At 37.4% G+C, this 25,819-nt stretch overlaps 1 protein-coding gene across 5 annotated transcripts in view; it reads right to left on the reverse strand.

Annotated features, from left to right (window-relative positions):
* The window catches only part of atp2b1a (ATPase plasma membrane Ca2+ transporting 1a), a 124,536-nt gene that overhangs the window by 26,787 nt on the left and 71,930 nt on the right, over positions 1 to 25,819 (reverse strand). For 3 of the 5 annotated variants that reach the window (XM_084407824.1, XM_084407827.1, XM_084407828.1), the window contains exon 1: positions 2,498 to 2,866. The exons of 1 other annotated variant lie outside the window; for it this stretch is intronic. The gene's annotated coding sequence lies outside the window, so the exon portion shown is untranslated. Of the gene's footprint in view, positions 1 to 2,497; positions 2,867 to 25,819 lie in introns of those variants that run through there. One more of the 5 variants, XM_084407825.1, reaches the window with a different exon arrangement.

Consider the following 25,819-nt stretch of genomic DNA (forward strand, 5'->3'; position numbering starts at 1 on the left):
CAGACAAATCATTTAATAATAAAATGCAAAGTTCCGTAAAAAATATGAATTGTTCATTTTGATTTCATGCAGGTGACTAAGTTGCAACCTGCTAGAATGCTCTAAGAACATGTGCTCATATTAAAACATAATACACTTTCCATCAATATAATATATAACATTATAATATGACAATAATAATATATGCATGACAATAAGATTGATCCTAATCATCATTTGCAAACAACCTGCTTCTCACAGAGCTTAAGTAACAAATCTACTAGGAAAAATACTTTATTGCATATAATGTAAATAAAATAAATAGATATAAAATCAATAGATATACAACTGGGCCATGCTCATACACATAACAGTCCAAAGGCCTCCGAAGCTCACTTGACAGTCAAAGGTTAGTTTATGTTAAGGGTAAATCATTAAAAAATGAAACCATTACTTAAGTCAAATCATATATTTCCATCCTGCAATAAATCAGAAAACACTTTTTAACAAAGACAGTTTGATGCTAAGCTGTTGCAATATGGACAACTTTGCTCTAAAGAATACTGAATGGAATTTCGAATTTGTCTCTTATGTATCGGGAACTGTTGTTATTACAATGGCTTAATATGTTCACCACAAACACATTTGAATCTCAGTTTCCTAAGTAGTGATCTACACATATCAAAGGTCAGCGTATACACTAGCTATACATAAATAATTTGTGTAGAAGACCAAAAAAAAGTGCACAAATACACCCTTACGATTTGAGTTAGAGAAAGCTGAATATACACTGTAGACTCAAGGTCAAATTCAGCATTGCTGTCATACAGCGAGGCATTATCATGGGCTGCAAAAGCTTAAGCAAAAGAAGCAACAAGGCAGCGAATGATGTACGCCAAGAAGCAACAGACCTGACACGATATTTAAACGCACACCGGGGTCTATCTAGAAATTCTAGGTGCCATATTCAATCTCAACACATTAGGCAGACAGTACACGCAATAAGTCAGCCGATTAGATTGGGTACATTGTGTTTTGCACATCTGCTCCTTCAAATACGATCCTAGCAAATTTGACGTGTCGCACAGCGCTTGTTCCAGTCTCCATGCCCAGTCACACATGACAGGAGGAATTAGGACTGTATACTACAACTGTTGACACGAATGCGCCAAGCTTAAAGGGACAGTTCACCCAAAAATAAAGAAAAAATAATAATTTACTCACTCTAATGATGTTTGTTACACACCTTACTTTCTTCACAATTAAATAACCGATATCCAGTGACCCATACATTTTTCCATACAATGAAAGTGAATGGTGGCTGCAGCTGTCATTCTGACTGACATCTCTTCACACGAAAGTCACACGGTTTTGGAACAACATAGTGGTCAGTAAACGATGACCCATTTGCCATTTTTGAGTCAAATAGCATTTTAACGTTGGTTAAGCGAAAATTGTTGTAAAACACATAGCGAAATGCGATAACTGACAAGCAGGTAACGTTAATGGTTCGAAAGGCAAGTTGACAGCTGAAGCGTCCTCGCATTTGGCTTTAGCCTGCTAGCGGTCTCAACTCAAGTCATACTGTCAAAAAGGGTGCACTGTTTTGACCAGACCAACATCATATCTTTTCTCGAAACTGAAGGGGTCTCCAACTTCCAGTCGCAATTCAAACGGTCATTTTTGGGTAAAACCCTAAAAATACCCGGCTGGCTAAAGTCACAAGCCACCGACCGTCCGACAGACAGACAGAGACGGTCGCTTAACAAGTTGGCTCGTTTGACACAGCATTTCATACGGGCGAACTGGAGAAACCGTCGCTTAAAATGCAAGTAAATCATAGAGACTGTACTTTCTAGTGAGTTAGCATTCTTATATCAGGGACCGAATAACACTCTCAAGGGTTCTGTAACGGTAACAACGCGAGTCTTTTATTTGAGGGCTTTTAAACGACTGACTGCGGTTAAAATAGCATGGTCACCCGGTCTAGGATAACGAGTAAAAAAACAACACAAAATGTACAATCTCCAATCTATACATTTTAAATTATGTTAAAGCTCCGAATTATATATTTCAACATGAGCATTTCGAAAATACACGCTGTATCGCATGATCGAATCTGTAGAAACGCGGCGCGCGCAGTCGAACACATTTCAGAAGCTTCATACGTCAAAAGCAACTTTCCAGCGTGCACTACACATCAGCCCAGCATCTCAACATGGTGTGATATATTAAAAACCCCATTGATTTTCCACACACCCCCTCCCCTGCAGTGACAATAGGCAGGCGTGGGTTAAAAATGCACAGCAGCCAGGTTGCCTTCTTGCCCCTTTCTCTGCCAGCTACCAACTAGCAGGAGTTGCCTAGCCAAATTGGCTAGCTGATAATAACGCAGGCTAACGTAAAGCACGGTGGATGTAGACATTCAGCAAAGAGGAAGCAAAACAAAAAAAATGGTGCATTTCAAATGCAGTAAACCCATAAGCATGCATGCGAGAAATGGTGAAATTACACTCACAAAGCTCTCCGACCGGTGCCTCAGAGATCCCCCTCACTCTCTCGGTCTCCCTCAGACTCACTCTGCCGTCTATCTAGCTCTTCCAATCTGCAGAGAAATCCCTCCCACAGCCTCGCGTAGCCTGAGACATGTGATGCAACGTCAGGAGGACGGGCACTGACATACAGGATGCTCCTCATTGGCTGAGACGAGACGTCAATCACATTGGGCGCACCCTCTGCTCAGCGTCCGCGCGCGTTAACATAATTTATAAAGATGTTCCAGAGACCGGTTAAATGTAAAATAACTTGTTCCGCGTTGTTGTTCATTTTAACCTAATAAACGGCACGCTTCAGCACGTGCTGGCGAGGTTTAGCCCCGCCCACTGTCACGGACGAGTCTTCCCCGGAGGCTAATTAAACCTGACGTCATTCTTTCCATGACGTCGCCCGTTCTCTCTCCACGATTCTGGTCTTGTTTGATTCGCAGTGCGCAGAAACTCATTACTCTCGCTGATCTGAACCGGATTGATGAATTCTGCTGCCTTGATCCTCGCTCACCTTCTTTCCCAAGAACATTTGTCAGTTGGTTTAACTTGGTTAACATATGAATGTGGGTAATTTGAACGATCACGTTGAGTCTCCTTCATTGAAATAGATAACCAACCAGGCAGATTGTGCAAAAAAATATTGTGCAATCCTGTGTTCTTTCTTTTTGACGCTAATAGAGTGAACTTGCCTGACCAGCATTTTTTCTCTCTGCATTTTCATCAAACTCATGTCCACTGAAGCACTTAGTTTAGCAGCCAGTCTGGCATCTTCCTTTAAAACTGCAGTACAAGCCAGGAGCATTTCTGTTTGTGAACGTTTGTTATAAAATATACCAAGTTCTCATGTCAGGGACTACCTGTACCAGAGGCGAATGGAAATCTTTGGTTAGGTAAAAAAAAAAAAAAAAAAACCTTTTAAATAGATGTCAAACAAGAAATTAAAAAAACAAAAATGTTACTGAGCTATTTCTCATTTTACATGCAGATACCACAGCTTCCTCTTCATCATGATATAGATGCCATTTCCTTTTCCTGAGATGGAGTGTAGCAAGACTTTCAATGTAACAGTCAAATCTAATCTATTAAAAGTGTGATAAAATAGTACTTACTGTAAGATGTTTTATTTTTATAAAGCAGCGCCTCGCTTTATTTCAACTATGCTATACATGTAAAAGGATTCAGGCTATAAAAAAAATACACCAAAATTAGCTCAGTTCTTTCAAAATGCTTTTAAACTAAGCCTGAAATGATGTTGAAAAAGATATTCCTAAAAGGAACAATGTTACCAGAAGACTTTTTTTTTCCACACCTAACAAAATCCCCATGTACTTCTTGTGGTTGTTTCTTTACAACCTCAGCTGTCAGGACAATCATTGTTTACATTTGTTGATCATGGTGTACTTGAAAGATGATGCCAAAAGTAGAAATGTGTTGTGGGTTTCCCCATGAAGGCCTCAAAAGAAGCCACATTGCCATCTTCGTTCAGTTTTTTTCTACTGGATCTACTGACATTTCACACATGTGGCCATTTATTCAAAGTGACTTGCAAATGATGAACAACACACATATGTCTGTGTCTATCTATTTATATTATATTTATAATACATTTAAATTAGTAAATGTTAAATACATACGTACACATACAAGAACTTACCTTAGTCTGTAGATTGATATAATGTTATGATTCAGGTTGTGTATTCAACTCTGCTGATCTCTATGATCTCTAGTTTTTTTTAACCCTAATTTATATAGACATACTGTAGGCTTGCTTCCACCCACTAGCAAAAATTCTCTAGAAACCCAAAGGCCTGGTTTTACAATCACACAAGCACCTCTGCTCAACCTGGGGAAAAAAACGGCAGAGTTGATGATAAACAGGCAGCAGCGTTTGTGCTGGGTGCCATTGACAAGATCCTTTCACCTAATGGGTTTTATCATTAACAAGAAGGACATCGCTGCACAAGACCATCTTCAATCCTGTAGAGCACTGGGTTATGATGTATGGCAAAACTTCAACTTTGTAAGACCTTTTAACTTGCGTTAAGCAAGGCTCAAAGGTTTGCTAATGTTCAATCAGATAGTGTGGGGAGGGGAGGTGTCAGTGAGTGCATTGATTGCTCAGCTTTTGTGCAAGCAGCTTGTAAATGTGGAGCATGTGATGCATATGTTTGCTGTAGGAATCTCTGGAGTAACCAGTCGATCTATTAGGCCAGACCGCTTCGGTTTTCACCATATTTTCATCTAAAAGTAACATACAGCCCTTGCTAAGCCACAAGAGGCTGACAAACAAGTTTCCTTTCAGGCTTCCAAAACCTCTGAAGTAGAGAGGACATGAATCCTATTTTTATTTGATCCAGTTTCCACTTCTGAGTTTTTTATTGGGAGCCGGCACACAGTGATGCCTGGCCCTTGAGCAGATGTCCCAGCAGCGCACAGATCCGCAAGTGCAGCCACCTTTTTCACTTCTTAATCATATTCTCATACACAGATTCATATGTGTGACCATTCACCTTCACCCCACAGTGTCAAAGTTTAGGGTTTCAGGATATCATTTTTATATTAAAAATGCACAGTGAGCAAGCCCATGTATGAAATTGATGTATATCTCATAACAGATCGTCATATTCTTATTTAAAACCCCAAAGTGGTCTTAAAATGTGAATTTATGACAAACAATATAAGAATTAGTCAGATTTAAAGGGGTGGTATAATGCCCTTTTCACAAGGTGTAAAATAAGTCTTTGATGTTCCCAGAGTGTGTATTTGAAGTGTTAGCTCAAAATACCTCACAGATATTTTTATACAGCATGTTAAAGTTATCACTTTTTGAGGGTGAGCAAAAACGCACTGTTTTTGTGTCTGTTCCTTTAAATGCAAATGAGCTGCTGCTCCCGGCACAGGGGGCGGAGCTTCAAGAGCTTGAGTCCTTTTACCTCACACAGACATGCACTGAAAATTTCAAAAACCTTTAGCCTTTTATGTTCAAACCAAAGTCAGAAAGATGGAGAGACTCAAGAAGAAGTGACAACATGTAGACAACATTTATGAATGGTTAGTTGGTGAATTTATGGAGCTTATGTGTAGTTATCTTCTAGTCATTGATTAGCCTTTTCTGTCTTGATAATCTTTAAATCGTGTTTAGGGGGCGGGGTTTATGTAAATTTTAGGATTAGCAATGTCACTAACCCGGGAGGAATGTCGTATAGTCCTTACCAGCTGTTTGTTGTGGTCTTTAAAAAGCAATTTCTTTAAAATAAAATAAAATGCTTTGACCTTTGAGCATCGTAACTTTGCAGATGTTGTTTATGCTCAAACAGCAACATTACACACTAACTAAAGTTAGAAAAGTGAAATCATATTCAACCACCCCTTTAAACGGTAATTACAAAATGTCATATTTCCATAAGAGTGCTGAATTTAGTCATTCAGTCAATGTCGGAGAGGAGAGGGGTGAAAACTCCAAACACTTGGTATCTCTGAAAAGCCCTGACTGTTTACAGGACTTATAATCTCAAAAAATGTCTCATGAGGATATAATGAAAACATGGGCACAGATTTATGTTTCTGCCCACACGCGGCACCGGTTAAAATGAATGGAGAATATCTTGTATTTTTCCGTGAGTGTTCGGCCATTTCTGTAGGTGCTTGCCCATAATAAAACTGCTGGAATGGGTTAATAGAGGAGCTGAAGGAGAGACTGTAATTTTGACATGTTTCTTACTTCTGATTGTTATAGTCCACCTCTATTTTATTTACTTGTATTGAAAAAACTTGGGAACGATTTGGTCTGGTGTCCCATACAGGCCTCTGTATGTTTATGTTAAAGGGCCTATTTCAGTACTGGCAGCGGTTTCACTTGTAGCAGACAATTTAGCCAGTACTGCTATATTGCACAACCATATAATTAAAAAAGTTACTACTGTTTTAGCAGTTTACAATGAGTAAATGTAAATCGAGTTTACTTAATTCATGCCGCAATGCATTCTGGGAGCCATGGGTGAGCCATTTTGTTCTTTCCCATAGCAGTAATCCAAATATAGCATATGGCAGCTCAAACAGGAGGCAAATTGCTTGAGGTTCTGAAGATTGAAGAGTATTGTTTGTGTATATGAAATCTTTTGAAAAGTTTGATTTCAAACTTTGAAATAAAAAGGTGTCAAGGTTTTAAAATACTATAGCATCATACATTCTTAAGGGTTTGTAGCTTGTCTTTGGTCTGCAAAAAAAACTAAAAAACTAAACAAAACAATGCTCAGGTATACTGCATCTGCAAAGAAATTTTAAACTGTAAATAAAGCGTAGCACAGTGAAATTTTTTTTTTTTTTTTTTAAACTGCTCTACTACCAGGTATAACCACTTAGAATGAAACATCCTCACCTCCAACTGAGGCCTGAATTTAAGCAGTTGTTCAGTGATGACCTCTCACTTTTTCTAAAAATGAAAAAAAAAAAAAACATTCTTCAGTTAAAAGAAAGTTCCACTAGTTTAGTGCATGTATATGAGAGATCACAAAGATATGTGCATCTTTTACAAGCATTACAGTAAAAACTGAAAACCAAAAATATCTATTTGAGGCTACTATTTTGTAGCCTGACTACGTCAAATTTCATTTCGCTTCTGTACTCAGTCTGAGACCGCGTCATAGCTTTCCGTTTTCCTCCGGCCTGAAAACAGCCGGCCAATCAACGAACAGAGGGCGGGCTGAGAGCCGTGACGTAGACGCTGATTGTACAGTGGATGCGTAGATTTACTTCTCATAATCTGCAAAAGTCGTTCACAGCCATGTTCACTCCGGTATTTCGCTCGATGGTTTTGTTTTCGCATCATACTACATGTGTTTACAGTGGAAGTTAGATGCGGCTGAGCATGCGCATAACACACGCCATAACCAAACGTTATGTGATTGGCTTACGGGAACCAATGATTTTAAACTTCAGACAAGCGCCTCCCCGCGAGAAAGAAAACGCTTTTCAATTATGCCATGCCAGACTCTGTCTACGAAGCAAAGCGAAGTAGCAGAGTTTGGTATTACCAGGCTAACTATTTTGAGCTATTTTGTGAATATCACTTGCAGTATCAGAACGTGATTGCCATGGCTTGCTTTATAGCTTACCTTTATTGTAATGGAACTGTCCGGGGAAAAAATTTAAGCGGTCTCTTTGCTTCTTTTGATCCACTTCAGCAAAATCGGTGTCGATGCTCTGATCTTTAAATGTTTGTTGCTCTTCAGTTCTTATGCACAGATTAGTGCACTGCTGCCTTTCACTGGTAGCCTATACGAACATCACTTCCTTTCTTTGCACCTGATTGTTTTAAGCGTTACAAAACAATAAGTACATTGTTCAGCCTGTTATTAATTTGTAATTCACTGTAACTTAATAAAACCTAGTAAACAGTATAAATGCTCGGCATGCCAGCAGTGTGAATTGACTGAATATAAACTACAACAAACATTTGAATGTATGACCTTGCTGAACATTAGGCCACACATACAGTACAGTGAGGGAAGTTAGTGGCGGTCTCGCTTTCATATCAAGATCTAAGATAAGAATGTTTGCTTAACAAGCGGTTCAGAATGAAAAACAAAGCATTCTTGGGTCAAAAATACTTCTGAGAGGAAAAACTCCTCAGGGCAGGCAATGATGTTGTCATAAGACTTAAAGGTGTCACTGCTGAAACTCGGCAAAAATGACAAAAGAGGTGTCATGGAATGTCAGCTGACTCAAATCAATGTGGAAGAAGAGGACAGTGGAAATGGCTCATTAGCAGACTTGCACAAGAGGGTCCAGTACCCTATCAGTCAGGACACACACACTATTATTACTTCCTCTGGTTATCAATCTCCCTTCTCCAGAATTCTGGCTCTTACTACAGCTTTTTCCACAATGTCAGCACAGAACTTCCTTCATTCTTGGGACGCAAAAAAGACAGAAAAAGCAGAGAGAAAAGACAGAAGTCAGACTATATTTAGCATTCTAATAACATACAGTGGCCTCAAAAGGTTTTTGGATGCTTAAGCCAAACTTAAAATAAATAAAATGTAATATTTTATAGCATAGATCAATAAAATTTGACAAATTGGACTTTCCTGAGCCATTTATGCTGGTACTTTTAACTGTCCAGTGAGATTTAGTTTCCCTCAATTGCACACAGATACAGTACATCCTAGCAGAATAAACACCAGTGTTACATTGTTACAACATTTCTGTTTTAAATAAATGCTGTTCTTCTATTCATCTAAGAATCCGGTCAAATTTGTTTCATGGTTTACTCAAAAAATGGAAAAGAAGAACAACTTTTTCAACTTTTGATAATAATAACAAAACGTTTCTTGAGCACCAAATCAGCATATTACAATGATTTCTGAAGGATCATGTGACACTGAAGACAGGAGTAATGGTTGCTGAAAATTCAGCTTTAGGAATAGATGACATTTTAAAATATATTTAAATAAAAAAGTTATTTCAATTGTTATAACATTTCACAATATTACAGTTTTTGCTGTTTTTTTATATTTGCCTGAAAAGAATACCTATGCTACCTTTCTTTACATTAAACGTCACTCTGTTTGATAACCTATTTAATGAAGTAAAATTAAATATTTCTAAGTGCCCAAACACTTTTTGGGGCCGCTGTATAATAAAATACCAGAAGATATGTAACTAAAAGCAATGTTTAGTGGCAAGACGCGCTATTACATTTCAAACATTCTAAATCCTATAAACATGGGGTTACCGCTATCAGACGCTGCGATTGCTGCAGTATGCGAAACAGGCATGGGTTTCTATTGGGGCAGGTTGTTTGGGGTTAGAGAAACTTAATGAGAAACATTCATTATACCAAACATGTCATCAGACAGCTGTAATTACAATAATTGTCTCTTCTCAGAAATACTACATGGGGGTGAATATGGGGTTTGTGTGGTGTAAGACTCCTTAATTAAGTCAACAATAAACTCCCCTCACTGTCAGAGCGACAGTTATTTTCCATGAGAGAGTAGAAATAGCGTTTGCACAAAGTGCGTCCCGCAAAACATACAAAATGCAGTCTGATGATGCTTCGTTGAGTGTAACGGCAGCCAGGGCGGGGTTATGGGATACGTTAAAGTATAACATTCAAAAATTAGACCGCAAGAAAGATGTTAGTCTGCTTTGGGCAGGGGCATGTTTGTGTTTCCAGTTTCCAGTGGAATTTACAGCAGGAGCTCAGAGGTGAATGGCCCAGTGGAGAAAGACTGCAGCTGTACTCTCTCTCTCTCTCTCTCTCTCTCTCTGAGAGAGAGAGAGAGAGAGAGAGAGTGTGTGAGAGAGAGAGGGGGGACAAAAACACAGACAGTGCTCTTAGTCAGCACTGGACCGGCAGCCGGGCCGGGGGGCCAAGTTTCCACTTGCGAACAATAATTCACCTCAAGTGCCCAGTGTGTATATGTGCATGTGTGTGAGAGGACATCCCTCATTCTGAGGGGCTATAGAAGTGCCTCTCCCGCCCCAACATCCTCCAGTTCCAAACCAAACGATTTCCATGTAAAGATATTTACACTTAATGTTTGAGTGTGTTTGTGTATGTTGTGTAATGGAAGCAGAAGACCTTCTCTTCAAGAAGGTCAATGAACCACCATGGACACTTACACACAGTGAGGGTGGAATATTCCGGGTTCAATACAAGTTAAGTTTAGTCGACAGAATTTGTAGCTCAAAATATAATTTCTCATCTCTCATTCTTTGAAAAGAGTAAACATTAGGGTTATTGCAAGGCACCTACAAAGGAAGTGAATAGGACCAATTTGCAGAGGATATTTACACTGAACAGTAAAATAATGTTAACATGCATATTGTTTATGTTTTGTGGCTATTGTAAAATTTTTTGATTGTCCTCATTCACTTCCATTGTAAATCCCTCACTGTAACCAATATTTCGCTATTTAAGTCATGTTGTAGTGCATTTTAAGATGCTCCAAAAGAAGCGAATCCAACGTTCAAAGGTGCATTTAGTGCAGATGTAAAAGCAGCTCAGTGGAATACAAAAAAACATTCTGTGTGTACACATCTTGTCTCTAAATCAACATCCAAATAGTGAGTTTATAGACCAATTACTATCACACTGATATTGAGGCCTTACAGCATTCGTGTTCAAATGGAGAGCCATCTGTAGGGTGGCAGTGTCTATATTACTAAATTGGTTGAAACAGATGTATTTATGTGTCATTTTCACCTTGATTTATTAGAGCGCCTGGCAACAAACCAAGTGACCAATCAATCATCATTTACTCCAGTGTCACAACATTAAAAAAGCAACCTCGATTGACCTGAACTGGTTATGCTGGATTGTTGAGAATTGGAGCAACTCTTATGGGAAATAGGCGCCCTTTCGTCTCACTCTCTTCCTTTTCCCATGGACTATATACCTGATGTGAGCCATGGGGGAGAAGAGAGGAAGAGGAAACGGGGTAATACAGTGGGCCTTTACATCCTGAAATCCAGTAACACAAACACACATGCACATGCCTCCCTTATCTGTAACAGGTATTGGTCCTGACCTTAGAGCAGAGGAAGAGACAAAGATGGAGATAGATTATAAAAGAGGGTGAGAGAAAAGAAACACTTGAATTGGATATTAGATAAAGATTTTAGATAAAGATATCCAAATTAGATATCTTTCTTGTTGAAAACATGACTCATTTAGTTTCTATTTCTGTAGTGTTGTGAGCCCCGCCCACTCTGAAATCTCATTGGTCCACATTTCTGTATATCAAACATCAAACACCAGTTGTGTTCTGGTCATATGAGGGATTGTTACTTTCTGAATCTTTTTTTTTTTTTTTTTTTTTTTGAAATCAATGGATTTGCAGCATTTTTTGACTCAGTTATCTCCAATGTGAAGGCACCCTTATACTCCACACACACCCATGCCACACACGGTGGCTACAGCAGCATCTGTTCTGTGCTGAATGAATGAGTGAGCGTGTGGTTAACCCATAAACAGAGCAGGGAGAAAGTGGAAAGTGAAATGAAAAATGGTGCTGCGCTCAAACTAGACCACAACCATTTTAAGAGCTGAAATTTTCCTACCTCTGACCACTGGAACAAGCAAAGTGTCTACTAGTGCAGCAAAATGATGGCCTGTACTTTGAAAAGAGACATTTGAATAATTTTCTCTGATTCGTTCATCCTTAGAATTTAAATTCATATTTGAATTTTGGTATCGTGAATCAAAGGGCGTATTGTTGTAGTTTCTTACCTCTTGTGATCTCATGGGCCGAAGCTCAGACAGAGGCAGAGGAGGGATCAATGATTCTACTACAAAGGAGCGAGTGCAGTCAACTGGAGCTTGAATTATTCCCTCTCTGAATTCACACTATAATCACGCCAGCCCTCAGCATATCAGCACTCTGCAGTGCCATTGTGATTTCTTGTGATGAAGAACACAGTGTAGATTCACATCAGACAAAGAAACTGTCAATCAGACTGTCATCCTTTAGTATCTAAGTGCAGCATGATTGTAGACCAATGACAATTCATGGTGGGCGGAGCCACCCGGACTTTTTTTTTTCATTGCAAAAGCCCTCTTTTTGTTAGCTATTTCTACTTTTGTTTGTAGGCCTATAATGTGTTCAAGTGCAGTGTAGAGCGTGGATGAGTGTTTTCATCTTCAGATTGAAGTTCTATGTTTAATAATCATAGCATTTCAGCAGTGTTATTGATGGAAAACATATTTTAATGGAAAATAGGATTGTGAGGATGGTTCATTCTGGTAAACCTGATGGGCCCAAACAAGACAGACGCTGCCAGAGGTGATTGGTAAAGCCGCCCCACTGGTTCTGCTGTAAATGCCCTTTTGTTTAGCATGGCCAGCATGTGGGGAGTGAGAAATCACTGTCCATTACATGGCATCTTTCCTTGTAGATTGTTTCCACTCCGTTAATGAATAAACACAAAAAAAGAGTCATAATTTCATGAAGGTATAATCCTAATGGTCTCCAGTGATTTTCAAAGAAATGAAACTTTTTTTAAATAAAATATTTAGTGATATAAAAGTACAAGAAAACTGCATAATTAATATAATTATGTCTAACCTATAGCTATAAAAGTATATAAAAGTATATTCGACATAGCCATTGAATGTTTGATAATTTGATAATTTTTTATATATATTTGAAGTCCAACCCATACCACTAAAGAAATAAAACAAACACATTTTATATTATATTATATTATATTATATTATATTATATTATATTTTATCTTATCTTATCTTATCTTATCTTATCTTATTTAATTTAATTTAATTTAATTTAATTTAATTTAATTTAATTTAATTTAATTTAATTTAATTATTATTATTTTTTTTTTTTTTTTTTTAATTTTATTTAATTTTTTTTTTTTTTTTTTTTTTTTTTTTTTTTATTGTATTTTATTGTATTTTATTGTATTTTATTTTATTTTATTTTATTTTATTTTATTTTATTTTATTTTATTTTATTTTACTAAAAGTCAACTAAAACTTGATTCTTCTAAGTATACTTCCAGAAGGTTTGCTGGCTGTATCCAGATGCTTCAAAAGCCTAACCCCCCTGGGAAACCTACAGAAGGTGTAAAAGCATTAAGACAGGCCACTCTTTGTTCTGTACAGTGAAGGGAAAATATCACATCCCTGTTTGGAAAGTAACTGCCAAACCCTAAACCAGGTTAAACACATTTCAATGAGAGAGGGGAAAAGATTTTAAGTTTAACATCAGAATGAAAAGTTACGGGTTGGAGATATGTTCCGTTAATATCCATTTATCACCACAGCTTTCAAATAAACCAGCCTTTTTGGACTTGGGACTTTTTTAGAAAGTGAATATCTGGAACTTTATTTCTGTATTTCCGTTCATGTCTGAGTAGTCGCTGATGCATCAATGGAGTAGATTAAGGTGTTGCAAAACACCATAAGTCAAGCTTATTTTGGTTGCTGTGCAAGTGAAAGGTCATGTTAAAAAAAAAGCTGGAAAGAAAAAGCTCTTTAAGCTGGAAAGATTTGAGTGATGTGAATTAGCCTTAGCAGTAAACTGTATATTTTGGAAGCAGATGTTAACAGGTCATTCAACCCAGTAGCAGCGTCTATGTACATGATGAAGACAAATTGTGCTTCACCACACCAGCTGACACGTTCTTCCATCACTAACCCCCAGAAGTCGTAATGTTGCCTGGTCATGGCGACGGCGAGTGTAAACGGTGCAGGCCGAAACTAGCTCCCGATGCCAGAGTCTGAGCCCGGTCTGTTGATTGTCTGGCTGTGTGATGCAGGCCAGCTGGAATCTAACGGTCGTTTACATCCTCCTGTCAAACAAGAACCTCCAGCCTGTCAAACTTAGTGGAAAGACGACAAAAACTACACTCCCCAGAGCTTTCGCTGGAGAAACGGTTTGAAGAGACAGCTAAATAAGGGCAGAAATCTTGACGAATGTTTGGAAGAAAGGCGAGTGCTGCTAATCATCTGGAGCATTTGATGGCTGTGTTCTCCCTGTGTTTGTTGTAAAGAAGACAAACCTGTTCTTTGTCCACATGGTGCTGTCACACCTGATCTAACGCAGTGTACAAGATACAAGCTGAGGACACATAAGGGCCAGGGTGGCACTGGGACGCCCAGATTGAAGGCAGACCACCCAATTTAATTGCCAGAATATACTAATAAATAAAATTCACATATGCATATCATCGGTTGTGAATACAGTTTGAAATAAGGACGTGCATAAAACCTTAAAAAGCATTCCCAATGATTTTAAAGGAATATCTGTGGATGATGCCTGAAATACATGAACTGAAATGCCATGTTTGCTTAAGACAGCTAATACACACTCAGTTCTACCGCATACAAAGATGAACCTGTTGTAAACAACATTAAAAGGGCAACAACTACCTCACTATCAGTGTAAATAACAAAATGAACAATAAAACAGTAGTCTGCATAATTTATTCGAGTCGTAGTGCATGCTGGGAACCGTAGTTCTTTCTCCAGTATTACCTGGTAAACTTAATTGTTGCTAGCACCACGGTTTAGTTAAACTGCAGAAATGCTCAACATTAAATTTAAAGGGATAGTTCACCCAAAACTGAAAATGATATACCTGTAAGGGTTAGTAAAGGTAACATCATTTTCATTTTATGTGTGAACTATCCCATTAAATGTAAGGTCATTCTAACTTTGTATGACTTTGTTTCATCTGTCGAACACAAACGAATAATACATTATGAAGAACTGTTTTTCAACTGTTTTTGTTAATTCATTGAAAGTCACTTGGGTCAAAAACACATTAAAGGGGTCATGAACTGAGAAATACATTTTTCCTTGATCTTTTGACAAGTAAGAGATCATTGTAGAGATCATCAAGTTTCAGAACTCAAAACTTCCTCATTAGTCGAAAAACTGCTTTTATTAAAACCAAGCTCCGAAACGACTCATTATGACGTAATAGTGCGATGAAAACCCGTCTCTGCAGAAGAAAATCAATACTTATCCATCATCGCATCTTTGGCCCCGCTCACTGGCACGTTAGTGAGATGAGAAGAGAGATACAGGATCACTGGACAGGACTTTGGGCTCCTTCCAAAGGATCATAATGTTATAGGAAAAAGTGGTTATTTATTTTCAACTATATGAATGTCTCAGTAGAGCATTGTTTGTTTGGTACATTTCACTGTACAGAACAAATCAGTCACAATTTCGGCGCAGGCGTTGCAAACAGACTTTGACTGTAAGGTATGGACCCAACAGTAATGCCACAACGTTTAAAAAACAGTGTTACTTATCAGAAATCACAGATTAGGCATTATATGTAATGATTCATGTACAGTCAGATACTCTTTATCTCAAAATCGTTCATTTCCGTTTATGAGTCAGTAAATCAAGCCAGTGACTAAACAGTCAACTTCACATTGTTTCTAGTAGCATAAAACAATCTGTCTTATATAGAGAAAGCGATCAAAGAACCACCCCTCCCCCACCCCTCCCTTTATACACTCTCAGAAAATAAAGAACATAATTGTACCTTTAGGGGTACAATGGCTTGTCACTGGGGCTGTACCCTCAAGGGTACAATATTGTACCTTAACCTTTAAAAGAAACGGTACATATATGCACCTTTTAATGCTTTTTGACCCTCAAAAATGTACATATATGTACCTTGAGGTCCAATAATAAGCCCTATATGGGGTACGTAAGTGTAGATTGTACCTTGGGGGACAGAAATGGACTCCTACTGTACCCCTATATTTCTGACAGTGTAATCACTGGAGCTGTCAATCACACAGCGTGGGTTTATCAGTGACTTTAGTCAGTTTATTAGTCTGGACTCTCACCAAAACTCCTGTTATAATCAATGACACTGTCTACACTGCACAATGAATCTCTTATCTACATAGTGTTTACACTGTTAGGTATGATGAAAGCATTCTTGAGAGTGCAGAAATCAAGTTGCAATGATGAAATCACTACATTCATTCGCTCAACAGACATGTCTGTCATTGGCCAAACAATGCTCATCGCTGCAACGTATTATGCCACGGGAGTAGATCTAAATATAATGCTATAATAGTAAAGACATAGTAAAAGTTTCCGGCAGAGTTCCACATGTAATACTTAATTCATATGCAAAGCTGTAAGCCAATCACAGCAGTGGGTGTTTACACTGAAGTCTCAAAGCAGACTTTAAAACAAATTTCAAGTTAAATTTTTATGTAAAAATCTTACTTCCAATATAATTGTAGCTTAGAAAACATGATAAAATAATAAAACAATGCAGTTCATGACCCAACAACAACACATTTTTCAAAATATCTTCTTTTGTGTTCACAGAAGAAAGGCAGCCATATAGGTTTGGACATGAGGGTGAGACAATGATGATCGAATTAAAATGTTTGGGTCAACTATCCCTAAAAGTGTACAGTTATGTTATTAAATGTGCAGTTATGCATTACACTGTGTAAAATCAGCAAATATTGTCTTATAAAGGATAAGGAAAGTGATAAGGTTCACTATATACACATTTACATCGACAGCTGGCAACGAGTAAATATACACTCTGTTTCACCAAGGTCCACCCACTTAAGCTGTAATGGTCATCTTCATTTGTGATGTGGAGTCCGGTTGTTTGCATCTCTATTTGGGTCAGAGTTCTATGAGGCAGGTCTGACGGTGCTTCAGCAGCCGTGTGCATTGTACCTGGTCATTCATAATAAAACAGTCTACAAATAATGAATGAGAATGGTGAGTAACCTGAGGATAAGGTGGGATAGAAAAACTCCATAGCCTCCTCTCTTCTCAACTTCAGAGAGAGAGAGAGAGAGAGAGAAAAATGAACCTAAGGTCCAAGAAACCAAAAAACAGGAAACGGAGGCAGCTATAATTTATAAAGAAAAGGAAATGACCGCCCTAATTTGGAAAAAAACATATTTGTATCGTCCTTCCGGGGCCTGGCAAGGAGCAGTGGAAGAACACTCAAGTCATAAGACTCATGATGTGTGTGCAAACTAGTGCAAGGCCACATCTCCATATTTCAAGGACCACTCTTAATTTGCACCGGTAGCCAGATACTTTGGCCTAATGCTGATAACACAGCCGGAGTTTTGTACATTTGTCTAGAGAGCGCGAGGGGATGTTTACTTTTTGAAGGAAAGAGACGAGTGTCCCAGGTGTTCCATTTAAACAATGGAAAAACACTTACTGTAAGTGTTCCTACCGAATTTTATCTTCAGAGACACAGGTGTTTGGAATGCAGAGGACCCACACGGCAGGACTCTCGCAGCCCAGCAGGTAAAGCCGCCCGTCCACTTCACCAGCTCCATCTAATTAATTAAAACCTTCACACCTCAAAAAACACCCATTGATTTTAGGCATCGAGTCCTGAGCGCAGCTGGGGCAAGGAGGACGCGGAGCGTTCGAGACTGTAGTGTAGGGACAAAATAAATGATTTATCATCTATCTTGGTTTAGGTGATGATATGAGTCTTGGCGTTTAGAATTACGACTCCTGCAAACCTTTGGATGAATAGAAACCATAGCCAGATGGCAAGAACATCTGTTCAGTCTCATCTGTCAGATAAAATGTGCAAAGGGTAACCGTTAGGGGTACAACAGCTTGTTACTAGGGCAATACGGAAGACCTTTGTACTTTGTCAACTCATTTGTATCTTAAAGTCAGTGTTGGGGAAGCGACTTTGGAAGTGTAACGTATAAGCTAACCATAATTTGAAGAAGTAGTTCAAGCTCAAACATAGCTACATTAACAATATGTTCTAATTAAAAAAATAACTAATCCATGATATCATTTATATTATAATAATCAGAGCCGCATTCTCCTCATTCAAAAGAATCTTAATTAGGGTAACAGTAAAACTTAACATTTGCATAACCGTTGAAAACAAAACACATAGTACAAGGACTTAAAGTGGTGAATCATTTTTTGCTAATCTGTTTATTAAATGAATGAATCATAATTTCAAACACAACTTACGAAAGAGAGCGGTTTCGAACCAACTGATTCACTAGAACGAATCAGGCTTTACATTGCTACATGAGAGAGAGGTTGATTTAGTATGAACTGATTCACTAGAATGAATCAGAGATTCCATCACTACATATGAAAGAGAAAGCTGTTTAGAACCAACTGATTCACTAGAATGAATCAGAGATTCCATCTCATGAACGAGAGAGCTGTTAAGAACCAACTGATTCACTAGAATGAATCAGAGATTCCATCACTACATATGAAAGAGAGAGCTGTTTAGAACCAACTGATTCACTAGAATGAATCAGAGATTCCATCACTACATATGAAAGAGAGAGCTGTTTAGAACCAACTGATTCACTAGAATGAATCAGACTTTCTACTGCTACATACAGTATGAGAGAGAGCTTAATTTAGCATGAACTGATTCACTAGAATGAATCAGAGATTCCATCACATATGAAAGAGAAAGCTGTTTAGAACCAAATGATTCACAAAAATGAATCAGACTTTCTAAAGCTACAGTATGAGAGAGATGGCCACTTAGGATGAACTGATTCAATAGAATGAACGAGACATTCCAGTGCCACATCTGAAAGGAAGAACCAATTCAATAGAATAAATTAGCCAGATTTGAGAGGAATAGAGCATCTTTGATTATTCTCTGAGCTCTGATTTTAAAACGATTTGGTTCACCGTTTGGTTGCACTACTCTACAAGCTGATAAAGTAGCTTGTCACTGGAAAAGTTAGTTAGTTGCTCCTTAATTTTTTGTGACAGTGTACCCTGCATGACTGTGAGGGTGTATGTGGGTGACACATGCAGGAGTGAATGCATAATGAAAAACAAAAGAATGAATAAATGAACAATACAGGATGGGAAAAGCTTTCAAGGCTTCTGATGTCCGACTTCAAACACAGCAGCACAGTGGATCAGCCGGGAGAGGAGAGAGGGGTGGTACGATGGAGAGACATGAAGATGGAGGGGGGAGATTAAGAGAAAGGTCAGAGGAGGATACATCCTGTCTGCTCAACTCAGTGGCATGTCTGCTTGGTGCAGGGGGGCGACCATTCTGCATGTGTCTCTTTCCTCTTTATTGCACCTATAGTGCCAGTCCCAGAGTAACTCATCATAGGCACAACATGCTGACTTGTTGCTCTCCAAATGACAAGTACTGCAATAATGGCCCTCGCTCGGGTCCCGCAGAGAACGTGTTCCCATCCCGTGCTTCCCCTGTGGCAAATCCTGCTCCCAAAATGCAATCAAGACTTGCGTACGCTGATGAGTTAACTGTGTCACCCTGGGGAAATTGATACTGGAGATCCATTTAGTGTTAAGAGATTGCCCACCTCTGCCCCATCCATCAAACCTCAACTGTGGGAATAAAGCTCCTTTTTTATTACAAATTTAATTTCAAAACAAAATTTATCAGCTGTCATGGTAAAATGAGATGTCACAGTCACCTTATGTGTCACATGACCCATTTCTTTGCGTCTACACTAGATGCATCATGACTGTGCAACTGGGTGGGACATTGAGGGACAGATTACTGATGAACGACAAAAATGAAAATCCTACTATTACCCATGATTCCCTTGGCCAGTGTGCACATCCCAAATCAATCTGTTTGGTTATGACAAGGGCAAGGTCTCTGTGATTGCACATTTGACCTATGACAGCGATTGAAGAGAGACGACGCTCTGGCTGGCCAATTCCCTCGAGCTTAATGGCTTCAAATTAAACTCCAGCTGCATTTTGGGATACTGGAGCAGCAGACTATAAAGGTAAGAGTTGGGACCCAAAACTGTAGCTCAACTGTTAGCTAGAAATAAAGTGGTCTGTTATTAAAACTATATTTTGCATATTGTTGGGCATATGCATTTCATGGTCAATTATTATATTTGAAATGATAATGGCTGCCAAAACATTTAGAAACCAAACACTTTTTGGTTATTGCTGTGCATATTTCATGGTACATTATTCAAATAAATATTTGGCTGCCAAAACACCTAGAGACCCAACACTAAAACCATAATTTTGCATGTTGTGGGCATGCATTTCAGGGTAAATTAATCAGATAAATATTGAAATAAATGATTTGAATGATCAGTTATGGCTGCTAAAATGTTTAGTAAACCAACACTCAATGTATATGTTAATAATTTTGCATATTGTTGGGCATATACACTTATTATGATCATATTAACTTTTTCTGATTTTAAGGGTATTTTTGTTTACTTTTGGTACTTTATTGGGCCATGATGTCCAATGTAAAACCAGCTGAGAACCACTGATATAATGTTTGTCATCACCAGGGAGACACAATTTGATTTGGATTTATGATTCATGACTTTTGACAGATAAGTTAAGGTCTTTATAGCACAGATGAATAATCTTTGTTCACCGTAATGGGCATTTCAACATTAATCAATCTCCACAACCCTACCCATGTCATTCATATCTATATGCTCTTATCAGCAAAATACACAGTACATCCATCAGACATGAGTGATAAATCTAAAGTATCTGAGACTGACAGCTGAAGGGTCAGAGACAATTATTTGACCACCATGAGCTATATCTAATTTGATCATATTAAAGTGCAGTCATCTCTTCCACGACAGAGAGATGGAACATACTTTAAGCACACAGGCATTATTTTAATATCACACTTAATTCATCACTTTAGTATATGATCAGCAGTCTCAGCGAAGCGTAGCACAGAGCAGAACGGAATGTTCTAATAAAAACCCAGGGTTCACCGTCCTGTTTCCATAATCCTTGTTATGGTTGTCACATCTTTGGAACAAACTATTTTTCCTTTTACCCTTGCTACCCTGTTATTCCTATTTTATTCACTCACATGGTTATTTTACAATGCATTGTTTAAAATCTATCTATCTATCTATCTATCTATCTATCTATCTATCTATCTATCTATCTATCTATCTATCTATCTATCTATCTATCTATCTATCTATCTATCTATCTATCTATCTATCTATCTATCTATCTATCTATCCATCCATCCATCCATCCATCCATCCATCCATCCATCCATCCATCCATCCATCCATCCATCCATCCATCCATCCATCCATCCATCCATCCATCCATCCATCCATCCATCCATCCATCCATCCATCCATCCATCCATCCATCCATCCATCCATCCATTATCTAGTTTTTCCCTTCATATATTCTCTAAAAGAAGTCTTATTGTCGTATGCAATTTTATATCAAGTAAATGTCAAAAAATGTTAGTGGAATTTAACCTTAACATGTAATGTCTAATATTAGCCTATGCTTTAATGTAATCTTCTCCCTTTATATACTTTGGTCAGTTCAAGAATAATTTGTGCAATTTTATATTGTTTATCTGAAAGAATTAAATGAGCAGTTTCATGTCTATCTTGTATTGTTCAACTGGTCAAAGATGTAGAAAGTAATTAGGAATAAGTAATGCAATACTTTCTGGAGAGAGTAATTAGTACAGTAATCTAATTACACTGTTGAAGATGTAATCAGCTAATCATTACTTTTTTAGAGTAACACACCCAACACTGATGTCAACCTATTTCTACTAACCCTAACCTAACAGTGTAATACTCTAATGAGAGACATAGTTGCAAAGTTACTTACTGTATAGTTAGTTAGTTAGTAATGTCTAAAGACTATCGAAATAAAGGGTTACTAAATGCTTTTTTTGCATTGCAAATGTACTTTATATTTACACTTATTTTGCCTTTAGTTGTCTTATTTGTAAGAATATTAGCTGAATTTGAATAATTCATAACCTTAAGAGTCAACAAAAACTGCAAGCTAGGATGCTCCATCTCCTTCCTCTTTAAAAGCAAGTGAAGGAGGGAGCGAGAAAGAAGCAGGAAAAGCGATATGGGGTTCGGCGCTGTGTTTGTGATGCCTGTGAGCACAAAACATTTTATAAATAACTAAGAGACACATGCCCGAGGCTCATTAAAATTAAACAAGCCCTCAAACTGAAAACATACGGCGTCTGAGATATTAATAAAAACCAAACCCCAGGGCGAGAGGAGTTAATGCAGGGCATGAATTGCAACAGTCTCAAACCCAGCATGGAAGACAGCCGACATATACCACCTGTGTGCATGCGAGTGTACATGCGTGCACCTGCTGTGAAGAAAGAGAAGCGCGGAGTGTGAACGTGTGAGGCAACAAACGCACTATTTTGGTGATATGTAAATGAATGATTGGCAGTCTATGTGAACATGTGTGTGTATTGAGACAGACAGATACAAACACACGCACACACACACACACTTCTCAACAGGGCACACCCAGAAAGCCAACACACAAATGACAAACAGCTGGAGCTGATTATAACTAACACTAGTGTCCAAGGGTTAATAACTGTCATCTGCATAAAGTAGAATCAGACAAGTCGCCTACACAGCGTTTTGTGCAACATTAATGCAAACTGATAGAGACCCATGAAAGTGGAACAATGCACTGCTCTGAATTCACAATGTGTTTATGCCATGCAGGAGCCCTGGTGCACATTTGCATGCATTAGTGAGAGATTCAGAGACACTGAGGAGTGAAAATCACTGCTAGCTCCGTCAGAGCTTGTGGGTGTCAGTGTCAATGAAAGAGTGAAAAGGGCCTATCTGACAGAGTGAGTGAGATTCATGGGTAATAAACTCATAAAGATAAAAAAAAAAACTGTTGGAGCAGCTTAAGCTACATTCACACTGGCTTTGATTTTGGAGAATTGATGTCAAATTGGCATAGAAACGGCTGTGTTTTTTCAAGTCAGACTTGATTTAATTTATGTTGGAATTAATTATATTTTTCTGTGCCATTGTGTTTCACATGCTTTGTTAATGTGTGGATTTCTGACAAGTTATTAAGCAGGCCAAGTCAAGACTCAAAGTTTCAAATTAAAAGACTCAAATACTCATTTGTTTTACAAAGGAATATGTGATGGTTGTCTTGAAAACATTATAATGATTGTGAGACTATGGATATAACTTAGAGGAAATATACACAAAAGCACAAAATATTGAAGTGGTAATGCAAATTACAGACACAATACGCAGCCAATATAAACTTTCTGTGTGTTGTGCTAATATGCATATAAATCACAATTTACACTGTCGTTCAAAAGTTTGGGGTAAGTAAGATGATTTATGTTTATGAAAGAAGTCACATACGCTCACCAAGGCTGCATTCATTTGATCAAATATATAAAAAACAGTAATATTGTGAAATATCATTACAATATTAAATAGCACTTTCTATTTGAATATTTTTAAAATGTAATTTATTCCTGTGATGACAAAGCTGAATGTTCAGCATCATTACTTCAGTCTTCGGTGTCACATGATCCTTCAGAGACCATTCTAATATGATGATGTGGTGTTCAAGAAACATGTGCTGCTTAATATTTTTGTGGAAACCATATTTTTTCAGGATTATTTGATAAATAGAAAGTTCAAAATAACAGCATTTATTTGGAATATATATATATTAGTGCTGGGCAAAGATTAATCACGATTAATCGCATCCAAAATAAAAGTTTGTGTTTGCATAATATATGTGTGTATAATTATTTTGTATATATAAATACACACATATGCATGTATTTATTTAAGAAATATTTGCATGTATATACTGTATATATATTTATACATAATTTATATTATATATAAATATAAATAAAAAAAAAACTTTAATATATACATGCATATGTGTGTATTTATATATACAAAATAATTATACACAGTACACACACATATATTATGCAAACACAAACTTTTATTTTGGATGCGATTAATCATGATTAATCTTTGCCCAGCACTAATATATATATATATATATATATATATATATATATATATATATATATATATATATATATATATATATATGTCTATATCACATAGGTTATCAGTTGTTAGATTATTATTTTTTTACTTAATTGTTATTGGACGGTTTTTGGAAACGTAACTGTGCATGCTCATTTTCCCTATATTTTTTTACATTAGCCTGTGTTGACATGTTATGCTCAGTATAAGTTCATGTTTAAAAACACTATAATTTATTAAAACTTTAAAAATGTAATCTTAAATGCACATCTCAAAATGAATATTCATTACTGTACATTATAATATTGCGATGCCCAAATTCACTTGCATCACTTAACAACACTGTTTTTTTTTTTTTTTATGGTTTTATTTCTAATTTATATATACCAAACAGTATTCGGATTTCAGCCCTAACATGAAAATAATTATGAAAATAATTTTAGGCAGACTTTTAATAATAACATTTACTGGGTGTACATTTCGGATGCACAGGTGCAGGACATGTCCCTAACTGATCTGGGAACAGTGGATGCCTGATATCATCACTGTGTTCAATTCACAGGAGTCCTGCTCAGCCAGTCGTTGCCCTGGCGATGTTGATGTAACATTCCTGTAGAAAAGTGCTGCTGAAAAGAGGAAGGTGTGTGTGTGTGAATGATCCAAAGGGAGGCATGAAAGGTATTGAATCCTGAGGCAATGAGACAGGCAGACAGAGCACTCTGAGACAAAAAGAAAGAGAGGTGTGTGTGTGTGTGTGTGTGTGTCTAAAGGAAAAAAGGAAAGAGAAGAATAGACAGTGTCAGCGCTGGAGGCAGGAAAAGCAACATTTCAGATTCTACTTTAGATTTCAGCTGTAAAACACAATGACATTTCATTAATAAGAAATCACACAGATATGTCAAATCAATACATGTGTGACACATTTGGATAGGAGAAACTGTCATAATAAAAAGCAATGAATCATATATTAACTTTTGCTAAAGACACTCCCACATGAATATAATTTAACACCACAATTTGGATGCCGATCAATGCATTTAATAGACACAAAAACTGTATTTAGAAGTCAATATATGTATTGTTTAAGGTCAATATAATTGATCATAAGTCTATCACTGGCCTACGGAATCAATTTTGCATTTGAGTTTGTCAATATGACAAAAGCAGACATGTTCTTGTGCATCTTCTGCACTATTTATTTATTGTTCGCAGTACATAGTCTTGCTTTTTTATTTTTAAGACGGCATGTCAAGATAAAAACAGATGGTAGGATGTTTTCTTTTTCTTTTTTTTACTAATATAGGGCCTAATTAAAAGTGATATTTTTTAATAACTTTATTTTTATATAGTAAGTTAATGTTGACAGCCTTAGTGTGTTAAAGGTATAGTGGAGGATCTTTCCGAATTTTAGATAAGACCCGCCCTCTCCACTTTTTGAATAAGTTTGATTGATTCACCAGAATGATTTACAATTAGGAGGACCAATAGTATAGGCGATCCACCCGGAAGTAAAAAATCCTCCGCTATACCTTTAATACTGGTTTGCATCTTTCATTATCGCACAAATAAGTTTTAAAACATCAAGATTCGCATCCAACAAAAAAACACGGTCTGTCTACTACTTATTCTAGTAAATATGCACATAAAAACAGCACTAAATATAACAGTTAAAAAAAGCTTTTAGCTATTTCTAGATGCAAAACATCTGCCTTTGTTGTTGCTACTCCCCCCTTTCTTTCTCTCTAGCGGACCGTGAGGCGTGTGCTGCTGATACAATAGTTGGGAGGTTTTTATGAGCGGCTGCACTTATACTCCCAATATTTTCCGCTCAAAACGTTTCAAACCATGTCTCAAATTAGCAGAAGCCTGGGAGCACCACCTAAGGCCTATAATGGAAAAACAGTTCCATCTGGTCAAACTAACAAGTCTTGCGCTATTGTGTAATAGCTTATTATACACTTGTT

The sequence above is a fragment of the Rutilus rutilus genome (genome assembly GCF_951802725.1).
Source record: "Rutilus rutilus genome assembly, chromosome: 4".
NCBI lineage: Eukaryota > Metazoa > Chordata > Actinopteri > Cypriniformes > Leuciscidae > Rutilus > Rutilus rutilus.